This window comes from Dipodomys spectabilis, unplaced genomic scaffold (assembly GCF_019054845.1).
Source record: "Dipodomys spectabilis isolate Male_0828 unplaced genomic scaffold, ASM1905484v1 ptg000040l, whole genome shotgun sequence".
Classification (NCBI taxonomy): domain Eukaryota; kingdom Metazoa; phylum Chordata; class Mammalia; order Rodentia; family Heteromyidae; genus Dipodomys; species Dipodomys spectabilis.
This window is the reverse complement of record NW_024870717.1, coordinates 3,641,210-3,661,645: the sequence shown is the minus strand read 5'-3', so window position 1 is coordinate 3,661,645 and position 20,436 is coordinate 3,641,210. Positions and strand designations below refer to the sequence as shown.

General features: G+C 35.5%; 1 pseudogene; it reads left to right on the top strand.

The window, feature by feature from the left end:
- The first annotated feature begins 435 nt into the window (after window positions 1–435).
- On the top strand, window positions 436–532 carry LOC122106430 (annotated as a pseudogene).
- The last annotated feature ends 19,904 nt before the right edge of the window (window positions 533–20,436 follow it).

Here is a 20,436-nt window from a genome sequence, read left to right as displayed (position 1 = left end):
CTGTTCCTACATGGAGTGAGGGTAAAGTGTCAGGGAGACATTTGTGCCAATAAGACCTCATTTGGGAAATTTTAAGCTGCAAGATTTTAGAAGTAGCTCTTAAGCAAGGCTTACTTTGAATCCATTAGCTCCACAAAGCTAAATCAGTTCATAAATAAGTACTTGAAAATCCATCACTTTTGGACGTAGGTATAAAGGCTTCAAAGTACGATCAAATTTCAAATGAGAAAGACTTAAAATAGTTGTTGACAAAAATTGCAAATATGAGCAATCGAACAAACAATATAATTTTTTCCACCATACACAGAATTTTACAGAAATAAGATGAATAGCAATTTAGGGAACAATAAGGTGTCCTTGTTACAAATAGGCAACCAAGGATATATGCCTGTCTTAAGATTGCATCATTAACTACTTAAATTTACAGGATACTACATGCTTCAGCAGCACGTCTACCCGAATTACAATACAGAGATTAACATTGCTTTTGCACAAGGATGATATGAAAATTTGTGAAGTATTCTATATTTTTCATTCTTCAGATGCAAGAAGTGAAAAACAGTTATTAAAAAGTTGATTACAAATATACAAGTGTAATAATACATGTAATTCGTAGAAATAACAGTTATTTTGTCATCAGTGTATTCAATCTTCAGTTTTTTAGAAAAGCCTTTACATAGCATAACCTTTATAAAACTTTTGAAATAAGATAGCATTGTCATTTTAACCTAAAGAAATAAAATTCTATAAGGACCTAGGAATTAAAGGAATCTTAAATTGTTTCTATATGGAAAGCAATCTGAAAGGACACATTTATTAATGAACCTATATATTATAAAACAATGTCGAATTCAAAGTATTATATCTAGGAGGGAAAGAAATAGATTATAGACATTATACAAACAGAATACTAAATATTTTAAAATATACTTTTTTCAGACAAGCACCAGAAATATCTTTAGTTTCTGTACTACTCATTTCAACAGATAAGTTAAAATTATTTCTGATTAAAAAAATCACAAACACTATAGAAATCATTATTGATGTATACAAACAACTCGAATATATTTTGACATCAAAGTCAGGCAATTCACTTGGAAGAATACCATGGAATCCATGAATTTTTAAAGTAAGATATTGCTGTTTCTTTGTATTGTGAAAATATTTTGTGTGGACACATGGGACGGACTGGCAATTTTGAAATTTAAGAAAGTTACCCAAACCATTAGGACTTAGGAAAACAATTTGTACAGCATTCCACAACTTCAAAGAGGTAGTGATACATACTTATCCTTTTGGCAAGATCAAATGCAGTTTCTTCCAAGTTGTGCTTCAGATCTGGTTTGATATAATGGTTCAACAGAAGCAGCTTATCTTTGCTATATCTATTCCCAGCAGCAAGATACAAGGGGGTCAAGAAGCCTTTAGTTTGGCCATTGGTGTCTGCATCATGATGAAATAAAGAAACCACTCTGGTATTATTCCATGTATAAGTACTGTGCAGGGGTGTCCAGCCATTCGCAGTTATTACATAAATATCTGCTTTGAGCCACCAACTCATAGACAGTGTCTAAGTGTCCACCGTAGGCTTCTCGATGAAGAGGGGTATACTCATCGTTATCCTTAGTATTCACATGAGTGGCCTTTTTGGAAAGTAGTCTCTGCACTGTAGTAAGGCCATTATTTTCAGCAGAACAAAGAAGAAATTTGCTTGAATCCTTCGCCATTTTTTTCTTGCAGTTGATACCATTTCTCATTTTTTCATCTTATTCCTCAATTTCATCAGAATTGCCTAACCAGAGTTTTTGAGTGCCAGTGAGAATGAAGTGTCCATGTTTTCCAATAGTTCACATTGGATGAACTGGTCACAAAAATACGGTGAATTTCCTGCACCTGTTTTTTTCACTATTATTTATTTTCTCTTTTTTCATTTTTACTATTCTAAATTATTCTAACTGGTGAGTAGGGATTTGGTAGAGAGCAGAGGAAAGATTTTCCTCCGTATTCAAAGGGACAGACTGAAAATGAGGACCAGTGGTGTCTTCATGTGCAGCTTATTCTAGGTATGAGAAAATAGGAAATAATGCCTTATATGTAAATGAATTGGGAAATGACAGAGCAGACAGTGAAATGATGCAACCAAAAATATAAAAGCAAAATACATTAGGATAATTATGGAGCAATCATATTACCTATGAGAACCATGAGAGGGAGAGATGAAGAGAGAGACAGATGTGCAATGATCTAGCTAACCACAAAATCCATCCCTCTGATCAAATTATAGAGCAAATAATTTTATTTTTTAAAAGAGATGGAAATAGAATTTAAGATCAGATGTCTCCATTGTTTTTAATTATATTTAATTATATTTTAATTATATTTAATTATATTATTTTAAATACTTGTACAAGGGAATTTCCATTCAACATATCAATTTTTTAAATATATTGGATCTTTATATAACTTGTCCACACCCTTCTAAACCTCACCCCACTTTAATTTTTTCTAGTTTCATACATCTGCATTGAGTATTATACCTTCACTCTCTTCCTCCATAACTCTCTTTATTCCTTCCTTTTGACTTCCACTCACATCTTCCAAGTGATAGTTTCCTGGTATTCATTTTGTTGGAGTAAAGTTCAATTTTTATAAGAAATTACACCTTTGAAATACTCCTCTGCAAATAGGATGCTTTGGTTAATATTTTTGTGTAAACTTGTATAAATTTCTAGCTTCCAAATATGAGACAGAACATGGGTCCTTTGTGTGTCTGGCTCTGACTTAGTTCACTTAATATATTTTTAGATCTATCCATTTCTTTCCAAATAATGTAACAGTCGTCAAAATGGATGGGTGCAATCCAATTGTGTATATGTGCCACACTTTCTCCAACCATCACTCCACCAAAGGACATCTGGGTTGTTTCCGTAACATGGCTATGGTGAGTAGTGCAGCAGTGAACATGGTTGTGAAAGTGATTTTACTGTAACCTTCTGGAAGAATTCATCACTACCTTTATGGGAAGAATCCCCTAGCCAGTTTTCCAGAATAAGCACATCACTCCCTTCATCTTCATCACAATGTATTGCAAATCCTCAAGAACAAACTTCCCTCTACAGGTCTCAAGAAGCTAAAACCACACTGTGCCCATATTCTTTCAATAAATTTTTTTCATAATTGTACATATAATTCAATGAAAACATTCTATATACTTTCCTAATGTTGGAATGAGGGACATGACAGAGTAAAAGTAAGAAATATGCAATTTACTTCGATATTATCATATTTAAAATCATTTTCAGCTCTAATTCATAGCCTCACATAACATTATTTTAGTCTTTATTTGATTACAACATCTAATCCATAAATTATAACAGGTGAGTTAAAAGCAAAGGCAAAAAGTGTTTTTTGATTTTGACACTCATGTGTGAGGTTGCACAACATGGGCAAATAGATGGATAGGAATTAATAGCTCTTATCCATTTTGTTAACGTGGAGATGGTTTTCCCAAACTGATTCTCGCAATTCGTATTCCATTCAACAACAAGAAACATGTGATATTTTCCTTTGTTTTGACCCTTATTAACTTTTGTTTCCATTTTATTTTATAATGGATGATTTCATAAATCTACTGTAGATACAAAAATATGTTAAAATATTTCTATCCGTATGCATTGATATATACATACACACATATATTACACAGGTTATAAAGATAATGAATAACTTCAGTAACTGTACAATTTACTAAATTATTAAAACTATTGGCCGCTATTGCCTGGCATCCTGGTTAGTCGGGAGGCTGAGATCTGACGATCATGGTTTGAAGCCATCTTGGGCAAGAATGTCCAGGAGCCTCTTATCACCAAACAGCCAACAGAAAATCAGAATTGGAACTGTTGCTCAAAGTAGTAGAGTAGTAGCCTTGAGAGAAAATTCTCAGGGATATCATCCAGGCTCTTAGTTCAGAAGTACAATCTACCCAAATAAAATCAATTTAATTATACCTGTGTAAGTAAAGTATTTCCATCACCCAAATGCACAACCATGCTCATTTGCAAGGTAACTCTGTTTTGTCTGAAGTACCATAAAACATTTTCACTTAAGTTGAAAGTATTGCAACATGGGTTCATTCTATCTCTCTCATGCATTTTTCCACTCAAATACTCAAATCTTACAATTATTCCAATTATTGAAAATCATAGCTTTTTACTTTAATACCCAAATATTAGAGTTTGAATTGAGTGTCGTGTGCCCCTAAATGAGTGTTCTTACCACTTTGTCATGTCCCAGCCCTAAATCATACTGATTATTTTTCAGATAATTGTGTATGACCTTGGGCTCAGTCCATGTTATGTTATTCTTCCTGGAATTTAGAATAATAGGTGCATGGCATTGTGTATAGTTATTTCTGTCCAGTCTGGGCTTTAACCTCTATCCTCACAAAAGGAGACTCTTATGTAGTCAGGATTTTCATAAGCTTGTCATAGCTGATGTTTTTTTAAGCCTTTGCATTTCCTGCTGGTTCTTGAGTACTGTATGTGTTTAGTTGTTCCTCACTTTTTCTTTTGTTTCTTTCAAACAAGTTCTTATGTTAAGTGCTGAGAAACCAATTCTTTTTCATGATAGTCAAGGTGAACATGATTTGTTCCAAAGCAATTTCAGTAATATTTAAACACCTTCATATCTATTGATGGTATATAAATGATAAGTGCTGCGAAGGGTCTTTTTATTTTCACAGCAGTCTTTGTCATACACAGACAGATCATGAAATATATGAAGATAATAAAACTACAGATGCAAGGAAAGAGAAGGAAAACCTATTATTAATTGTTTGACAGAAGTTTCCCTTCTAGTGAAAGAAATACTTTGCTTGATGCAGGATTTCACAATATTATATTGCTTGGAGGAAGCTAAACAATCATCTAATTCTACAGAATTGAGGGAGAAGAATCAAACTCCTAAGTAGTTTACATTTGGGTCAAATAAAAGCATGCTTCCAGAAGGAGAGTTGACTTTAGAGAAAAGTGATGAGTTGTATGTAAATAGGTGCTTAGTTGATTTTGTTAATTTGTAAACTAATACAGGGAAATAGATTACAGCAAGGTAAAAAAAGAACTTCGTATTGAAATACTCATGTGTGTATGTGTGTGTGTGTGTGTGTGTGTTTGTACATGCATGTGTATACACACATGCACATGTGCAAGTGCTCATTCATTCTGTCATCATCCTTAAGCTTCTGTGACCAAGGATTATGTTTTACCACTTGAGCTATTGTTCTACTTCTGTTTTTTTGGAGATAATCGCATGTATTTTCATGATTGGACTGGCTTTGAATAGTGGTCTTCATATCTCAGTCTCCAGAGTAGCTAGCTAAGTTTATCCAGCCTCCAAGTAGCTAGTTAAAATTGGGCCTATCCTCTGCTCTTCACTGCTCTTTTATTCTTGTCCTGAGGTGTTCACATGCCTAAGTCATATATATGTCTATTTGCTTTAAGAAATACTCTTACTGCTTGGCACCAGGGGCTCCCATCTAAACTTTTAACTACTGAGGAGACTTGAGAACAGAATCCAGGCCAAAAGTTTAGTGGACTTTCTTCCAAATCTATAGCTGGGTGCATTGGATCGTTTCCACCATCCTGCACTATCTACAGGTTAAGATTGGAAGGACTGCAGAATCCAGGCCAGCCAAGGTAGGAAACTAGAAAAGTTGGTGTGCAACTCTTATGCCATTGATAAATGGGAAGGCTAAAAAGACAGATTACGTGCATGTTCTTGTGGAAAGGGAACCCCTATCCTAAAATTAACCACTGATATGACACCAGTCTAACAAAAACAATACCCCAAGTTGAACACAGTTTCCTACAACCAAAATAAGTATATACTTTAACATCCAAAAACTTAGCACAATCTGCTCTTTGTTCTAATATCAGCTTCATCTAATTATCATATGATGTGACAGAATAGTTTCTTCATTAAAATTACTATATATTTAAAAAGACCTAGAAAATTCTTTCTCACTTACTAAGTGCAAACGAATGGCAAATTGCCTCATTTCTTACATATTTGATTACCACTATAAATTTATCTTATTATTATTAGTAGTAGTAATATATTCTGATTTATTACTTTACTTTGTAACAGTTTTTAAACTTTTGGCTTCTCTGTTGAAGTATTTAAATAGTATCACCGAATTATATTACTTGGGTACTTAGGGCAGTCTTTTAAAAAGTTTTTAACCAATGGTTCTAGTAATTCTGTTTTTATTTATTTATTTTTTTGGTGGGGTTCCGGCCGTGGGACCTGAACTCTGGGCCTGTTCGCTGTTCCTCAAGGATAATTCAAAGCTAGCACTTGACCACTTGAGCCACAGTGCCACTTCTGGCTTTTTTTTTTTCTGTTTATGTGATGCTGAGGAAATGAACCCAGGGCCTCAAGCATGCAAGGCAAGAGCTCTACTAGTGAGCCACCTTCCTAAGTCTCCACGAATTCTTAATTGGTATATTATTCAGTTTATTTTTAATTTCAAGTTAATTTTATTGTAAAAGTAATGTACAGAGGGGATACAGTTACATAAATAAGGTAATGAGTACATTTATTATGGAAGGAACATTGTTATCTCTTCCATTGATTTTTTTGCACACTCAAAAAAGAACTACTAATGCTTTTCCTGTCGCTATTGTCCAATGGGTACTTTTCTTTCTTTGTTAATGCATTTTTTATTATAAAATTGATATACAGAGGGCTTATAGTTACTTAAGTCAGCTAAAGAGTACACTTCATTTTATTTTCTCAATTTCAAATTTTGAACTAAATTGTTTAGTTTTGTTTATGGTAATTCTTTTTTCAGAGTTGTAGGATTAGTTAATTTAGTTTTGCATAATTTTAACACATGTAAATTATTCAGACATATGTTTTGCTTTCAAAATAGTTAACGTGAATATGTAAAAATTATTTTCTTAAATTTTATATGGTTGCTGAATTTAAACAAATTTATTTTCTTATAATTCTAAACATATTTTTCAGGTAACAAATACTGTATTTTCAAGAATCACATACATTATTTAAAAAGGCTTCATTACATGATCACTTTTTGGAAATATTTGTACTTGAATTAAAAAAAAAAAAACCGAGCTGGGCATAGTGATTTGAGGTTTCCATTTTTTAACTATGGTGGGAAGTATAAATAGGGTTTGTAATTCAGGAGAGACTGGGAAACTATGAGATATTATCGTAAAATTTCCAGAGTGAAAAGATTAGAGATATAGCCATCCCTAGCAAGATTTAGAGCACCTGGTTACCATATTCTAAATCTTGAGTTAAAACACCAGTAACATCAATCTTTTTTCAAAATAAAAGGACACATGTTTTAAAATGTTTATTATTTAAAACTTTTTTGCAAATTTCACATATCTTTTATTTCTTAATAATCAACTTACTTAATCTATAAGAATCCAAGTATCTTGTGACTATTTTATTTCTACTAAACTTTTAAATAGTGTGAGCAATATTATGATTTCACGTATTAAAATACTTTTATTGTTTGTGATAATTTCCTCTGTTTAATATGATAATAACAATATTCCAAATATGTGTATGTGGTGTATGTGTGTGTTTATGTGGGTTTTTTGTGTGTGTACTTCTAATGCTTGGGAAATCACACAATTTCTTCACATATGTTAGGCCAATGTTTTACCACTGAACTATACTGTCTAGTTATAATACAAATTGTGTTTTAAGTTATTACTTTTAAATTTTCATTCCTAGTATGCTTTCTCAAAATTATATATGATAAAATGTGATACATCTTCTATCCACATTAGCAATTGTTATTGTTATTCTTTCTTTACTTCTTTGGAAATTAATTATATTCCTATTACAACTTTTTTACATTGTAACAGCTCTATACAATGCTGTATTTTCTCTTTTATTTTTTCCATGTTATCTGACTTTCATTCCAAACTATCAGGTGGATTAAAAAGAAACTAGATTCAGGACACTTTATTTTTTTCCTTGTCTTCTCTGAAGCCTTTCTGGTTTTTTTTTTTTTTTTTTTAAATTTTATTTTATTTTATTTGAGAACATACTGTACAGAGGGGTTACAATTACATGGTCAGGATAAAGCATACATTTCTTACCAAGCATTGCAGCCTCCTCCTTTGTTTACCCTTCACCTCCCTTCCCAGCCTCCCCCCTCCACCCCACCCAATCATACCCCCCCTCCCCCCCCCTCCGACATTGTAAAGCTGGTTTTGACATGACATTTTGTACTTCTCATTGTTGCAACAGGTCCACCTGAATCCTTAAACGACTTGTTTGTCCCCATCTCCTCCACATGTTATACTGACATCAAATATAGTGAAAGCAGGGGTTACACTGTGGGGGAGGGACATACAAAGCAACAAAGAAATAATATTATAAATGCGTTAGAAACACATGCATGAAAGAAACAAAAACATTAATATATATATTTGAGGGTTCGTTTTCCTAACATCACCTTCTCTGACTTTTTCTGCTTGACTCATACCTATACTAGATATTGCAAATAAGGGAAACCATGGGACCTATGTTTCTTTGGGCCTGGCTTACTTCATTTAATATAATTTTTTCCAAGCCTTTCCATTTCCTAACAAATGGGGAAATGTCATTCTTTCTGATGGAGGCATAGAATTCCATTGTGTATATATACCACATTTTCTTGATCCATTCATCTATTGAGGGGCATCTGGGTTGGTTCCATATCTTAGCTATGGTAAATAATGCTGCAATAAATGTAGTTGTGCTGGTAGCTTTAGTGTGGTCTTTTTTGTAAACATTATGGTAAATGCATAAAAGTGGGATTGCTGGGTCATTGGGGAGCTCTATGTGGAGTCTTTTGAGGAACCTCCATACTGCTTTCCAAAGTGGTTGAACAAGTTTACATTCCCACCAAAAATGAAGTAAGGTTCCTTTCTGTCCACATCCCCTCCAGCATCTGTTGTTGTTAGAGTTCTTGATTTTTGCTGTTCTAACTGGAGTGAGGTGATATCTCAATGTTGTTTTGATTTGCATTTCTTTTATGGCTAGGGATGTTGAACATTTCTTCATGAGTCTATTGGCCATCCTTCTTTCTTCTTCAGAGAAGCTTCTCTTTAAGTCTTTCGCCCACTTACTTATTGGGCAGTTGTTTCTTTGAGGATTTGTTGTTGGGTGGTTTAATTTTTTGAGTTCCAAGTATATTTTAGATATGAGACCCTTGTCCGTTGTATGGCTAGTAAAGATCTTCTCCCAGTCCGTGGGCTTTCTATTGATCTTGCTAGCTATGTCATTTGCCCTGCAGAAGCTCTGCAACCTTATACAATCCCATTTGTCCAACCTTTCTTTGATTTGTTGTGTTTCCGGGTCTCTATTCAGAAAATTTCGGCCTGAGCCAAGGAGACCCAGGGTTTCTCCTATTCCATCCTGTAATGTTTTCAGAGTGTCTGCTTTGAGTTCAAGGTCTTTGATCCATTTGGAGTTGATTCTGGTGCAGGGTGATATATAAGGATCTAGCTTTAGTTTTCTACATGTAGTTAACCAGTTTTGCCAGCACCATTTACTGAAGAGGCTGTCTGTCTTCCATTCTATTGTTTTAGCTCCCTTATCAAAGATTAGATGGCTATAGGTCTGTAGGTTCATTTCTGGGTTTTCAATTCTATTCCATTGGTCCTGAGGTCTGTTCTTATGCCAATACCAAGCTGTTTTGATTACTATGGCTTTATAGTAGAGTTTGAAATTTGGTATTGATATTCCTCCAGCAGTGTTCTTTCCGTTGAGGAGCGTTTTTGCTATTCGGGGTCTTTTATTGTTCCATATGAATTTTTGGATTGCCTCTTCTATATCCTTGAAGAATGAGGGTGGAATTTTGATAGGTATCACGTTGAATTTGTAGATAGCCTTGGGAAGTATTGCCATTTTCACGATGTTAATCTTTCCAATCCAGGAGCATGGGAGGTTTTGCCATTTTTTAAGTTCTGTGTTGATTTCCTTTTTCAAGATTTTAAAGTTTTCATCATAGAGGTCCTTCACTTCTTTAGTTAAGTTAATCCCTAGGTATTTCATTTTTTGTGGGGCTATTACAAATGGAGTTGCTTTCCTAATTTCAGCCACACTTTTCTCATTGTTGGCATACAGAAAAGCCATTGATTTTGGGGGGTTAATTTTATAACCTGCTACTTTGCCAAAGTTTTGAATCAGCTTGAGTAATTTGGGAGTGGAGTCTATGGGATTCTTTAAATACAAGATCATGTCATCTGCAAAGAGGGAGAGTTTTATTTCTTCTTTCCCTATTTGGATCCCCTTTATGTCTGCATCTTGTCTTATTGCTGTAGCTAGGCATTCTAATACTAGATTGAAGAGAAGTGGAGAGAGTGGGCATCCTTGTCTTGTTCCTGAGTTAAGAGGAAATGGCTTTAGTTTTTCACCATTGAGTATAATGCTGGCTGTAGGTTTGTCATATACAGCCTTTATTGTATTGAGGAATGTTCCATGGATTCCTAGTTTTTCCAAAACCTTCATCATAAAGGGGTGTTGGATCTTGCCGAATGCTTTTTCTGCGTCTATTGAGATAACCATGTGGTTCTTATTCTTGCTCCTGTTGATGTGATGAATAATATTAATTGATTTGCGTATATTGAACCAGCTTTGCATCCCTGAAATGAATCCTGTTTGATCGTGGTGTATGATTTTTTGGATGAATTGTTGAAGTCGATTGGCCAAAATTTTGTTGAGAAGTTTTGCATCAATGTTCATCAAAGAAATGGGTCTATAGTTCTCTTTCTTTGATGAGTCCCTGCCTGGTTTTGGGATGAGGGTTATGATGGCTTCATAGAATGTGTTCGGTAGTGAGCTTTCTCTTTCAATTTCATTGAAGAGTTGGAGGAGAATTGGTGTGAGCTCTGCTTTGAAGGCCTTGTAAAATTCCGCTGTAAAACCATCAGGTCCTGGACTTTTCTTAGCTGGAGGTCTCTTATTGCTGTTTCTATTTCAATGCTTTATATGGGCCTGTTAAGATAGTTTAACTCATCTTGGTTTAGTTTTGGCATGTCAATATTTGCTAGGAAGAGGTCCATTTCTGTCAAGTTCTCAAACTTATTAGCATAAAGTTTTGAGAAGTATTCCCTTATAATGTTCTGAATCTTGGTTGTTTCCGTGGTGATGTTTCCATTTTCATCTCTGAGTTTATTAATTTGGGTGTGTTCTCTTCTTTTTCTGATAAGATTTGCTAAGGGTCTGTCAATTTTGTTAAGTTTTTCGAAGAACCAACTCTTTGTTTTGTTGATTCTTTCTATAGTTTTTTTGGATTCTAATTCATTTAATTCTGATTTAATTTTGATTATTTCTTTCCGTCTACTGGATTGGGGTTTATCTTGCTGCTCTTTTTCAAGGAGGTTTAGATGTGTCATTAAATTGTTAGTTTCAGATCTCTCCAATTTGTTGATGTAGGAGCTCAGAGCTATAAACTTGCCTCTGAGTACTGCCTTTGCTGTGTCCCAGAGGAGCTGGTATTTTGTGTGTTCATTTTTGTTGAATAGCATGAACATTTGAATTTCCTTTCTAATCTCTTCCATGACCCACTCATGATTCAGCAGTGTGTTGTTCAGCCTCCATGTAATACAGGACTTTCTTTGGTGGCTTTTGGTGTTGAGTTCTAATTTTATTCCCTTGTGGTCAGAGAGAATGCAAGGTATAATTTCAATGTTCCTGAATTTAGACAAGTTTGCTTTGTGGCCTAAAATGTGGTCTATTTTAGAAAATGTTCCATGTGCTGCTGAGAAAAACGTGTATTCTGATGCTGCTGGGTGAAATGTTCGGTAAATGTCTGTTAAGTCAAGTTGATCTATGCAGCTGTTTAGATCTGCGGTTTCTCTGTTGAGTTTTTGCCGAGTTGATCTAACTAGTGGGGAGAGTGGTGTGTTAAAATCCCCTACAATTAATGTCTTTGGATCTATATGGGATTTGAGGGAAAGTAGTGTTTCTTTGATAAATTTGGGTGCTCCATTGTTTGGCGAATAGATATTTAGAATTGTAATATCCTCCTGAAGGAGAGATCCTTTAATTAGTATGTAGCGACCTTCTTTATCTCTTTTCACGAATTTTACTTTGAAGTCTATTTTATCTGATATTAGGATTGCAACTCCCGCCTGTTTATGCGGTCCGTTTGCTTGGTAGATTTTGTTCCAGCCTTTAACATTGAAAATGTGTTTGTTTTTACGGGCAAGATGTGACTCCTGCAGGCAGCAGATAGAAGGGTCTTGTTTTTTAATCCAACTAGACAGTCTATGTCGCTTAATTGGAGAGTTCAGTCCGTTAACATTAAGAGATAGGACTGAGAGGTATTTGGGAGTTCCTGCCATGTTATCTACCTTCTTGGGGGCTGCGAAAACTGGGTTCTTCCTATGGTTCTTGGATGCTCAGTTTGGGTGCAGTTTCTTGGCCTTTATTGCGGTCTTGTTGGTTTTCTATGTGTAGGACATCTTTAAGAATCTTTTGTAGGGCTGGTTTGGTGGAGATGTATTGTTTCAATTTTTCTTTGCTATGGAAGGTTTTCATTTGGCCTTCACTTATGAAGGAGAGTTTAGCTGGGTACAGTATTCTTGGTTGATAGTTGTTTGTTTTTAGGGCATGGCATACATCATTCCAGGCTCTTCTTGCTTTGATTGTCTCTGCTGAGAAATCTGAGGTGATTCTAATTGGTTTCCCTTTATAAGTGATTACCCTTTTCTCTCTGACAGCTTTAAGGATCTTTTCCTTGTTCTGAGTTGATCCTGTGTGGATTATAATGTGGCGGTGGGATGTCCTATTCTGGTCTGGTCTATTTGGGGTTCTAAAGGCTTCTTGTATCTGGACAGGCCTATCTTTTTGCATGTTTGGGAAGTTCTCTGCTAGGATCCTGTTAAACAAATTTCCTAGACCATTAACTTCTGTTTCTAGGTGCTCCTCTACACCCATTATCCTTAGATTAGGCCTTCTGATGGTGTCTTCCAGGTGTTGGATAGATCTATCATATTTCTTGGACTTGTCTTGGATGGTTGTATGTTCTTTCTCTATAATATCTAGGCTGTCTTCAATCCATGAGATTCGATCTTCTGCATTGTCTAACCTGCTGTCAAGACTCTCTACTTTGTTTTTTATCTCTTTTCCTTCTAGTTGGTCAGCTTTGATGGCTTCAAGTTCTTTGTTGAAGCTCTGTTTTAGGTCTTGTATGAATTTCTTTACTTCCTTAATTTGGTGTTCAGTGTTTGTCCTCAAATCACTTAGTTGATTGGTTATGGTTTCTTTGGGCTCCCATTCCTTCTGTTGGGTTCCATTCAGCATTCCCTTTGTGGTCTCCCTGACTTCCTTCAGCTCTTTGTTAATGGATTCCATGAATGCCTTTAGTGATCTTTGTGTGTTCTCTACCTGGTCTCTCAATTCCCGTATTACTCTTTGATTAGCTTCCTCCCGTTCGTGGGATTCCTGCAGATCTCTTTGAGTGTTCTCAGCCTGCTCACGCCATTCCTCCCTTTCTCTTTGAGTATTCTCAAGTTGTTCACGCAAATCCTGTATCAGTTTTTGAGTAGCTTCCTCACGCTTATGATATTCCTGTATAAACTTCTGGGATGCTTCCTCTCTCTCCCTATCACGCTCATACAGAGTCCTTTGTACGTTGTCAAACTTTTCATTTATCATGTTTGCCACCAGTGTTTGTAGAGCTGTTTGGGAACTCTCCTCTGGATTATTCATTATCTCTTCTAACCCCTGATTATCAAGATTGGGAATTGAGATACCCGAATTTGCCATTTTTCTTGTGTTTTTCCGGCTTACTCTGCCCATTTGAGATGAAGATAGCACCAGTTTTGTGCTAGAACACTATCTTAAGGCAATCATCAACCAAAGTTTGCATTTGTACAGTCAATAGTCTACAGATACAATCTAGTTCAACAGATACATCTATTCGACATCAAACAACTATATGTTAAAGGGCTTCGAACCGCAGAGAAGAATTTGGAAAACCAGATATTATTAGGGTTAGGGAGAGATGTGGGTAAAAAATAGGAATAGATTTGTGTGGGGAGGCACAGGGAGAGTTAACTATGTCCTAATCACAATGCAGGAAATAGGTTGGGTAGGATGCAAGTAGAGAGAGAGAGAAAAAGAAGAAAGGGAAAGGGGAATGAAAAGAGACCAGAGGAAAAAAAAAGAAATGTAAAAATTAATGTTATTTTAGAGATTAAAGGACCATCTATTTATAGAGGAATATGAATATGTTGAGAGAAAGGGAGGGACATAGAGGAGATGTGAAAAACTTTGAAAAAATGCTTAAAATATTATATAGGTATAAAGAGGTAGTACTGCTATTAATGAATTTAAGTCTCAGAGGTTTTGAATTGAGTAATAAGTTTGTGGATTAAGTGTGTACACAATGGGGGATAGGGTCTACTGGTTAACTACGGGTTTATCTGAGGATGTGCAGAACAAGAGTTAAGTTATATAAAGAAGAACAAAGAGGAAAAGATGGAAAGGATAGGAGAGTGAGAAGAAATGATCAGAAATTCAGTAGAGCTAGACAAAAAACAAAAAGATAATTAAGAATGAAAGAAAAAGAGAAAGAAGACAAGAAAAGAAAGGAAAAGACACATTCACGTATTCCTAAAATAAAAATTATAAGAGGAGAAAGAAAAAAAAAATTTAATGGAAAACAATTATTTTTTCAGAAGAGGCAAAAATTAAGGATTAATAAAAGTTTTAGAAAAGCAAAAAAAATTTTTTATATATATAAGGTAACATAGGACGAAAAAAAAAAAACAAAACAAAAAAAGAAAAAAGAAAAGAAGAAGAAAAAAAAAAAAAGTTCTTTGATTTTTTTTTTTGGGGGGAGGGGTGGGAAGAGTCCTGTATCTCCCTTTTGTCTGTAACCAGAGTCTGGTTGGAGTCTCTGGTCAGCTTGAGGTCCTGTGGCTTGATTGGTTTCTTAAGTCAGTTTGTTGGAACAGGCAGAAAAATGCTCTCCTTTACCCAAGATTTTGAGATTCCCCCTCCCAGGTTAGTTTACTGGGAGGGTGATCTGCTTTGAGAATCACAAAAGAGGGGGATGCAGTGATGAGGCTAGGTTCTGGGTAGAGTTGAGGCCTTTCAACAAACAGTAGCTTTTCCCTGGGGCTATTTTGTGAAAAAAAACTCACAGCACCCAGCCTGGAGCCATTCTCAGGGTTTCTGTTTTTCAATTGATTGTGGTGGCTGCTAGAGGGAGGGGCAGCCTCTGGCTCTGGTTACCGGGTGAGGAGAGCCACTCCAATGGCTGGCGCCTGAGCTGGGTGACTTTTCCCTGGATGGAACTGAGTCTGTGAGGTCACTTCGCCATTAAGTTCTTGTGACCTGCTAAATGACTCGTTTTATTCCAAGGCCTGAGCTGTAGCTAGCCGCTCCTCCGAGCTTTGTTGGTATCCAAGATGGAGATCACCGGTGCTGGGGGGGGGAGGGGTGGCCTTCCCTCCTCTGCTCCCTGGGAAGGAGTGAGGAAGTGGGGCTACTCATGCCGAGTCTTGGATCCTGGGTCGTCTCTGGTCTGCAAAGTGCAGGATGAAGTTGTCCGCTCCTTGTCGGTTCTTGCTGGTGTTGAGTAGAATCCGCTCGCCCGCTGCGTCTGGCTCCTTCGTCCCGGACTCTCTGTGTGAGTGCTCAGGTATGGCCGAGGCTGCGGTCGCCGCTGCGACCCTGCCGCCGCAGCAGCAGCTGCTGGCAGACGCTCAGATGTGTCTGCTTGGCTTCCCCTCTCTTGGCTAACTCTCTGTCCTGTGATGGCACACTTGGTGTGATTCTCTGGCTTGGGACTGTTCACTGGAACTCTGAAACTGTTTTCTATGCAAGAGCTTGTTCAGATTCCAGCTTCTCCTCCGCCATCTTCCCGGAACCCCCAGTCTTTCTGTTTTTTGAAACAATACCAATGACATAGGGCTCCTATGTGATCCATTCTTCCTCCCCCTCTTCTGCATTACAGCTCAAGTCGTTATCATTCAACTTTTTCATGCTATAATGTTATCTAAAACTTAACTCATTCCTAAATTAATTTTAGTTGCTTTGAACAATCTTTAAAGACATATATAATATCAGGGGTTTGTGTTTTCACAAGGTGCGAAATATAAGTGACTATCAAACATCGAGATATCTCTGGAGAATATTGGTCCACCTGCTCAATAATCTCGTACGTAAATTCAAGGAATACAGGTCAGACAGAACAATCTTGTAAAATAGTGTAGCTTGAGCCTTCATACTATCTTTGAATCGTATTACCATGTTTAGTGAAGATAACATAGTTCTACTATAAGAACAGACACACAGAAGAAGTTAACAGATTTTTCAAAAATAAATTATTATTTTTATGGTCTACAGATTTTGAAAAGGATGCTATGTCTTTATGAAATAAAAACAGAATCGTAAATGGTTGTATTGGCACTATTGACTCTCTAGATTTAAAGAACGATTTTAGACTACTACCTCAATCCTTTGTTTGTTTGTTTGTATGTCGGTCATGGGGTTTGAACACTGGGCATGGGCGCTGTCCTTGTGTTCTTCAGCTCAAGGTGAGCACTCTACCGCTTGAGCAACAGCAAAACTTCTGGTTTTCTAGTGGTTTATTGGAGATAAGAATCTCATGGTCTTTCCTGCCCAGGCTGGCTTTAAACCACGATCCTCAGATCTCAGCCTCCTGGGTAGCTAGGATTACAGGCATGAGCCACCGGCACCTGGCCTACCTCAAACCTTATAAAGAATGATTATCAAACTAAATGTGAGATGTAAAAACCTATAAAACATAAATGTAAAAATTCATGACATTGGATCAGTAAAAGTTTCTAAAAATTTGACATGGAAAATATTAGTGGCTAAAGAAAAGCAAGAACTGGATTATATCAAGTGATAACCTTTCATAATTCAAAGGCAACTATAACAGAAATGAAACCATATTCAACAGATAGAGGGCACATATTTTTTAATGCTACAATGTTAATGCTACAATGATTCTGAAACTTAAGTATTTTTATATCTTCTAATTCTATAGAAATTTTTTTCCTGAATAGGATATTTCTTTAAATAACATATGTAAATTAATAGTCAATAGGAGGAGCATATGAAATAAGCTGCTCTTTAGTGTCTAAGAAATAATAAAAAGAAAACTCACTAGTATGACCATAATATAAAAAGACAACGCAAAATATAATAATGCATTTGTGGAGAAATTGATATACTTCTCATAGTGATCTATTTGTATAATACTACAATCATTTTAGCAAACAAGTTTTCAAGTCTTCAAAGGCGAAAGAGTGTTGTATAGGATACAGGCTTCTATGAATGTATTCAACAGAAGTAAAAAAATTTTGGGGCAGAGAATGTGGTTAATTGACAGTGAACTTGAATAGTATCTGTGAGACCCTGCAAATAATCCCCAAAAACAAATTTTGAAAAGACACACTATAGAGGATGTATGCTGGACAAATTCCTGTAACTGAATTTTATATCTATTTTAATGTCTGTTCTAAAATTTACAGCATTTCTATTTGAAAAAATTCAAGTTTGTGAAAATTAAGCTTTGAAAACCTATGAAGGTACAATTCACTTCCCAAGCTCTAAAATGTATACAATAAAAGGATATAATATAATGCAAGTGAATTGCATGTCAGGAAAAAAAAAAACTATTGCTAAAAGTTGTTCACACAAAATATTGAATAGCTAAAAAGATGATTTTGGTGTTGGCAAAAAACTCTTTGTAAACTACTGCATTTAAAACAAAGATGTGATTTCTGTTTATTTTGAGGGTATTTTGTCCGTTTGAGTTTATACAGAGATAACTCAATCCAAAAGTATATGTGATAACTGGAATACCTAGGAATTATGCATCACTTCTAAGTATTTTCTTATTATTTTTATTTTTTATTGTGAAAATACTATACAGAAGGGTTACAATGACATGGGCAAGATAATGAGTACATTTCTTATCAAACATTGTAGCCTCCTCCTTTGTTTCCCCTTCCCATCTCTTCCCAACCTCCCCTTCCTCCCCACCCAATCCTCCCAGCTACCCACCCCACACCAAAGTTGTAAAGTTCCTTTTTTGACATAACGGCTTGTACATCTCATTCTTGCAATGGGTACACCTTTTCCCCTATTTTTCCCCCATGCTTTCCCTTATTTGCAATATCTAGTATATGTCTGAGTCAAGCAGAAAAGGTCAGATAAGGTGATGCTAGAGAAATGAACCCTAAGATATGTATTCAAATGTTTTTTTTTTTTCTTTCATGTGATGGTTTCTAACACATTTATAAGAATATTTCTGCCGGGCGCTGGTGGCTCACGCCTGTAATCCTAGCTACTCAGGAGGCTGAGATCTGAGGATCGCGGTTCAAAGCCAGCCCGGGCAGGAGAGACCTTGAGACTCCTATCTCCAATAAACCACCAGAAAACCGGAAGTGGCGCTGTAGCTCAAGTGGTAGAGCGCTCGCCTTGAGCTGAAGTGCTGAGGGACAGCACCCAGGCCCAGAGTTCAAGCCCCACGACTGACAAAAAAAAAAAAAAAAAAGATTATTTCTTTGTTGCTTTGTATGTCCCTCCCCCACAGTATAACCCCTGCTTTCACTGTGTTTAATGTCTGTATATTTTGTGGAGGGGAAGGGGGAAAACTTCTAAGTAATTGAGAACATTTCTAGAAGAAACTTTTAGCAAATGACAGAAGACACAAACCTATGCATCTGCATTTTATGAAAGTCATATGTTACTTACTCAATCCAATTGCTTATCTCTACTTTGCTAGGAAAAATGTATTCTCAAAATAAGAGCCAAAAGCAGTGAAAAGAACAAACTACACAATCATCTTGATTTATTTGTGAGTAACAAATGAAATAAAACAATTCCACTTAAGGGACTCTAATATTAGTGTATGTGAAAATGTTCGGGAATGCATATATCCATTAAATTTTTGGAATTTTAATTTCTTCTAACATATGAAAACTAGAACAAGAAAACAAATATAGACTTAGAGTGAATGAGCCTTGAAATCATTTTCTTAATTGTTTTGAAATTACAAAAGAATTGATACTCCTTTGCTTTGGAAATCATTTAAAATATTTATCAATTATGATAATTCAAATACCAAGTAAGAGTAATTTTATATAATCATTATAAATATCATTTTATTACTATTGTAAAATAGAATTTAAAAAAACCCACCTATCATTACCTACCTATCATTATTCTTAACTTCTAATCATTACGCAAACATCTTAAACCATCTAAATAGTCACGTCTTTAACATAGATGTAAATATTCTATACTTTTTCCTTAACATTTTCCAGGGACATGTAATCATGTTTCTAAGAAATGTTCACAGCAGTGAAAAGAAGCTTTTGTGAAATTAATGTGATACATTATGTTGTTGTTTTTAATGGTTAATTGGAGATAAGAATCTAACAAGTACTTTTCTGTCTGGGCTAGTTTCGAAAAGAATTCTAAGATCTCAGCACCCAGAATACCTCTTATTAAACGGGTGAGTTACCGGCACTTGGTTTCATGTTTTTTTTAAATTATATTTTAAGATGCTTGTTTTACTATAATGTATATCATTCTACACATAAATTTAGATATATATATATATATTTCTGAGGACAAATAATCTCTAAAAATGTACTATTTTACACATAACATTTATATATATATATATATATATATGGAGAGAGAGAGAGAAGACAGACTCCCTCTAAAACATTTATGCTACTATTTTTGACCTTTTTCATTTCAAAGATATACAGTCTATTTTTCTAAAAGTTTCTTAGAATAAAATAACTAAGATTTCAATAGAAAGCAGAGTGTATTACTTTCAAGGGAATTTTAGATATACACATGACATTGTAGTAACATTTTCAGTTAATTCATATTGATTAGGAATTTGCAATGCTTCAAAAAGTCTATTCCATAATTTGTTATAAGCACATAGTCAAGTTACCTGATATGGTTTAGTTTTTTTGTTTATTTGTTCAAAATTTCAATATGGATGCATGCACAGTGGTAGCATTAAAATTATTAATCAAAAGACAAAGGGTAATAAGTAATAAACACATATACGACGTTCAATTAGCACTTATAATGCTAATAATAATTTTGATGGAGAGGATGATGACCACAGTGTAGCCTGATAATGACGATGTTGTGATTGAAAAGGAAAAAAAAACTTAGACATCTTTGAAGCTGGATTTACCACATTGAATGCATAGTTATAAACAGCGTTGGATTACGTACAATAAGAATAACCGGAGGGGCTGGGAAGGTGGCTCAGTGGTAAAGTGCTTGCCTTACATGCATAAAGCCCTGGGTTCTATTCCTCAGCACCACATAAGCAAAAAAAAAAGCCGGAAGTGGCGCTGTTGCTCAAGTGGTAGAGCGCTAGCCTAG